The following is a 5512-nucleotide window of genomic DNA, read 5'->3' as shown; positions in this document are numbered from 1 at the left end:
CCCGTGAACACTCGCCCGAAGGCACGACAGTGCGGTGAGATAAAACTCGTTCGGTTCAAGAATCCAATTCGTGAACACCACATGCTCATCTAGTCTCCCATCATCACCTTGGTGCCGCTGAAACTAGATGCCAGTGACAGGAATTGAACCTAGGTCACACGAAACACCAAATCACTTCTTTACCACTCCACCATCAACTCATTGACACAATATTACTCAATTAAAAATAAATCACTTGAACCATTTCAAATTATTTAAAAAAAACAGCCAAAAAAGGAGTACAAATAAATGTTTCCAATAACCACACGAGGGGTGTGCATGAATCAATTCGGTCAAACACAATTAACACCGCTTAAACCAAACCCAAACCATAACCGATCCATTTTCTATTATTCCTAGCCGATTTTCAACCACGATTCGTTTCCCACACCTCCCTACTCGTTTTTCCACACAAACACGACCAACGAAAACCCAAGCCCACACGACTGCCCGAGATCCTTAACCAACGGGCCCGACCAACTCCCCGCAGGCTGACCCGACCCCCACAACTTCTCCGCGGAAAGACAAGTTTGAAACAAAAACACTCCATTCCCCATTAACTTACCAAAAAACCAACTATAAACATCCCAATAAACCTCAACAGGCAACCCATCAACTAATATTGTATAGTTCCCTCTAAACTTCCATTGCAGCCTCTTCACTTGCATCACCATTTCCCATCAATTCGGATCGAAAGAACCGGATTGTCACCCGGGTTTGCATCACACTCAATCAAGATCTCATGAACTTGACCCTTCCCACAAAACTGAGCAGTGGTTGAGTACAATTTCTTACCAAACACATGCTCTGTTTTCGACACAAAAACAGAGTTTTTTGATGAAATTATTGAATAATTCATCTTTTTATGCAACTCTTTCTCCATATCACCCAACACCAATAACAATTCTTGGTTTACAACAACTGCCAAGTAGTAATTCTCAATGGGTTCAGGTGAAGAATTGAATTTAGCACAAGAAAGATCCCATAATATGTTGAGTGAATTCGAACCCATTTGTATGGTTTTGAACCCTCTGTTTTTGGTGAATAAGTTTGATTTGATTTCTAGTTTTGAGAGAGATTGGGTTGTGGGTTCATTGATTTCAACTAAAAGGGCTTGGCCCATTAAGTTTTTGGACCAGTTTATGGTGATAATGAAGCTTGATGAGCTGTGTAATTTGCATTGGTAAACACATGTTACAAGATTTTGGTTGTTTTTGGTGGTGGGAGTGGTGGAGGTGAAGAGAGTGGTACCTGATGAAGAAGATGCATCAGCAATTTGGACACCATTTTCACCAAAACAAGATGGGAAATCCCTCATGTTTCTTGGTTTTTTAAACTTTTTTACCTTTTTGCCCTCAGTTTGGGAATTGGGGTGTGGTAAAGTTAGGGGCTTTTGGGGAAAAAAAAGAAATTTGCAAAGGCTCAAGATTTCTTGAATGAAATTGGGTTTAAAGGATTTGTGATGTTTCTTGGGTTTTACCTTTTTGTCCTCAATTTGAGTGTGGGAAAGTTAGGGGTTTTTTGGGAAACAAGAAAACTTGCAAATTTCAAGATTTCTTGAATGAAATATAGGCGTATAGGATTTGTGGGTTATCTTTTATAACCCTCCGCTTGAAATTTGTATTACAATAGTTCAAGGTTTTTTGAATGAAATGAGAATTGAGTACATGAAGCTTAAAGGGTTAATGATATGGGAATTGTGTGCATGAAGGTAAAATGGAGTTGAGTGAGCTCAAAAGGTTCAAAATTTTATTGAATGAGATGGGCATTGGTGTAAATTGAGATTTGAGATTGAAGTAGGATTTGAGGGTTCAAAAGGGTAGAAAGATTCAAGATTTGTTGAATGAAATGGGCATTGTGTAATATTAATATACATGAAACTTACATTGGTAAAAAGGTTCAAGATTTCATGATCTTTGGTACCAGAATGAGAAATGTGGATGAAAGCTCAAATTGGTAAAATGGTCAAGATTTCTTTGTGTTTTGTATAGAATGCTTTCCATGACACAAGAAATGGAATTCAGACAGAAAAGGACAACTACTTTTCTACTCTCTTTGTCTCTCTCACACACACAAAATTCATAGGGAGAGAATTGAAATGAGTGAGCCATTTCATGCTTAGGGGCCCTCTTTTTATGACTTCACCTTTCTTTTTTGGCACAATAAATTGTGTTTTCTCAACTAGATCTTTGCTTAGGAATGTAAACAACAATGATGAAAGCATGTTGATCATAAAGAGCTGAATTTTCCTTTCTTTATTACAACTTTACTACTTTAGATTAAACTTTTATGATGATTATATTGTCTCATGCAAACTTGTATTGATGTAACTAAACTCTTTGTAGGCTTTCTTTTCTCTTTTAATCTAAACATGTAGTTTAACAAGAATATTTGGTATTTTAATGTTTGTAACAAGTTACCCAAATTCTAGAACTAAAAGCATACATCGTGCTTGATATTAGTTGTATAATTCGCGTTAATATAACTCTAACATATATATTTACGTATTATATATGAATCAATAACTAGAAGCATAAATGAATCTTTCCTTTTCATCATCTCAGTCTCCGATAGTAAACAACCGCCCACCGTCATTGTGTCATATCAAGTTCTCATAACAAATGTTTTTTTAAGTGTGTTAAATATGAGGCTACCTTTTTGTTGTATAGGATGAGCGGCAAAGCTTAGGTATGGTTTGGTTTTTAAGTCCTTTTTTTTATTAATAAAGACTTTTTAGGAAACAAGAATAATTTATTTTATGAACTAAAAAGACTTTTTCATCATAAAACAAATATTTATGTTTCATTGTTTGAACAAAATCCGATCCAAAAACAAAAGGACAATAAGCTCTTAGTCAACATCATTTGCGACTAGGAATGGTTACAAAATACCCTCTGTTAAAATACTGTGGATTAGGAATTTTTGTCTTTAGAAGAAAAAGATTCAACGCCTTTACGGCTTTACAAGAAAATGAAAAAAGAAATTATTTTTTCTTTATCTTCTAGAAAACACATATTTTTTTTATATAAATGCTCGATCGTCCAAGGTTACAAACACATAAGCTAATGTTTTTTTTATAATCGAACTCGCCGTCTCACTAGTCCACTAGACGGATCACTTTCAAAAACTGAATAATATCGTGATTAATCTAAATACAAATATGTATATAATTCAAGATAATATATGAAACAACAAAAGATAGAAAATTTAAATAAATAAAATATGCCACAAGGTTGAGAGCTTTTAGGTTCAAATCTTCGATATAACAGAAGTTTTTCGTCGTTCAAATATAAATAAATAAACATAGATAAAATATGCAATACTGTTGTAAAATAACTAGAACCTATTAGCTAATATAGAGAGAATGGGAGGAATGATTTCTTATTGATGTAAATGACCAAATACAAGATACATCCATTTATAAGGATATTGCATTAGTAAAAGGAAATGAATGGAAGGAGGTTATGCATGTGGAGAGTCACCATATTAAAATGTATTCATAACACTCCCCCTTGACTATACACATGATGAAATACGCTTGATGATGTTGTCTCATTAAAAACCTTGCTAGGAAAACCCATTGGGACAAAAACCATAGCTAAGGGAAAAAGAGTGCAACGCGTATAATACTCCCCCTCATTTATACATCCGTAAGTTATAGGTTTCGATCTTCTTGGAAAGTTTGTTTGAGACTTTTATAGTTAAGAATCCGCCGCATGATCTTGTAGTGTACACTTCATGTAACATCCCAAAATTTCAATAAATAATATTTTATATATTATCTCTTATGGTGGACAAGTTTACTTAAGATGGTAAATAAAATAATAATAGGGGGAAATATAAGTAGGCTAGATTAGAGAGATTAATCATGGATTACAAAGGAAAGATGGGCCTTAGGTCCATGGACGTAAGGGAGTATAAATACCCCTTAAACCCTAAATCTTTCCATTTCCATCCATCTTATCCACCTTATTCTCCCTTGTCACACCCTCAAAATCCACTAACGGAGTTTTACCGTCAGAGGGTGTGAACTAACAGGATCGGAATCATTAGTTATAATCAAACCATAAAAACGTTGAAATGAAAATAAGTGTGGAAGCGTAAAACCATAGAAACCAATGTTGCGTCACGCAGGACGACTTAAAAACCCAATGATAACAGTTTAAAATAAGTTTGCATAATTAAAAGTGTTTCAAGCAATGCATAATCCTAAACCGCGCGCCCGCCTCGGCTACCTGAGAATAACATACTAAAAGTGTCAACACGGGGTTGGTGAGTTCACAAGTTTGTATAAAATAAAGCGTTTAGCGTTTTGCGTTCAGCGTTTTACGTTTAGCGTTTTGCGTTTTGCGTTCAGCGTTTTGCATTACCAGATAGTGTTAAATCAATTATATATCTATAGGTAGCTAGCCTATAAAACAAGTATTACTAAGTGTTCGACACCGAAGCTGACTGTTTATCATTTGCCTTGCCACCAGGTCTATCCCGACCATGGTATGTGTTTAGCCAAGATTACACCCACTCGACCTCCAGTCGAGTTTAGCGTTGGGTGGGGTTTGTCAAACCCAGTAGTACTACTCAACAATGACTCGCTATTATCCAATATTAAACGGCTCGATGTGAATGAAGGACTTTAGTTATTGCGTTTGCCACTTAGTCTTTACAAGTGATATATAATATATATTAACAAAATCTTAAATGAGTTTATCGGAGTATGTTATCTCCCCCAAGTGAAAAGCGTTTGAAAATAGTTTAGAGGGGTAAGTGAACTCACTGTTTGCGAAGAATTCCCAAAATAAATCACCAAAAGATGCGCATCACAGAAAAACTCTCTCTAGCGTTCTATGACAACAAAGAGATTTTTCTAAGTGTCGGAACTATTATCGAGTCTTTAGACTCGGCACATAATACCTATGCACACAATGTGTTTCGTGTTTCGTTTGTGAATCGTGTGTGACTTTAACAAGTACATTCGTGATACATTACATGTGTGAGCAATTATTTACGTGTCATGTATTAATAATGTACATCACTAGCAATTACTCCCCGTAAGGGCAATTTGGTCACACATAACAATTAACTAGCAATTATTCCCCGCAAGGGCAATTTGGTCAAAACACGACAACTATTTAGCAAGTATTCCCCGCAGGGGCAATTTGGTCAAAACATAACAATTATATAGCAAGTATTCCCCACAAGGGAAATTTGGTCAAATCATAACAATTAACTAGCAATTATCATGTTTCATGCATTTTCACAAAATTCAGCAGCTAGTTTCACCGAGACAGAAATTCTACTTGAAAGATTGTACTATTCCACCGATCATAGAATCTCAATTTATTTACCAAAAATCATAACAAAAGCATGCATGTGTTAGGTTTCCAGAACATATTTTATTTTATTTTTATTCCACATAGATTTCTCATAATGATCAAAACATTACAGCAAGCTCATAACAGTCAAATTCATGCGC

General features: G+C 35.3%; 1 pseudogene; it reads right to left on the bottom strand.

Moving 5' to 3' along the window:
- Positions 1-248: 248 nt before the first annotated feature.
- Positions 249-1433, bottom strand: LOC143600670 (uncharacterized; annotated as a pseudogene).
- Between the last annotated feature and the right edge of the window lie 4079 nt (positions 1434-5512).

This window comes from Bidens hawaiensis, unplaced genomic scaffold (genome assembly GCF_021521415.1).
Source record: "Bidens hawaiensis isolate Kalapana, Puna unplaced genomic scaffold, B.hawaiensis_p1.1 tig00054759_1, whole genome shotgun sequence".
Taxonomy (NCBI): Eukaryota; Viridiplantae; Streptophyta; class Magnoliopsida; order Asterales; family Asteraceae; genus Bidens; species Bidens hawaiensis.
This window is presented reverse-complemented; position numbering and strand designations above follow the sequence as displayed.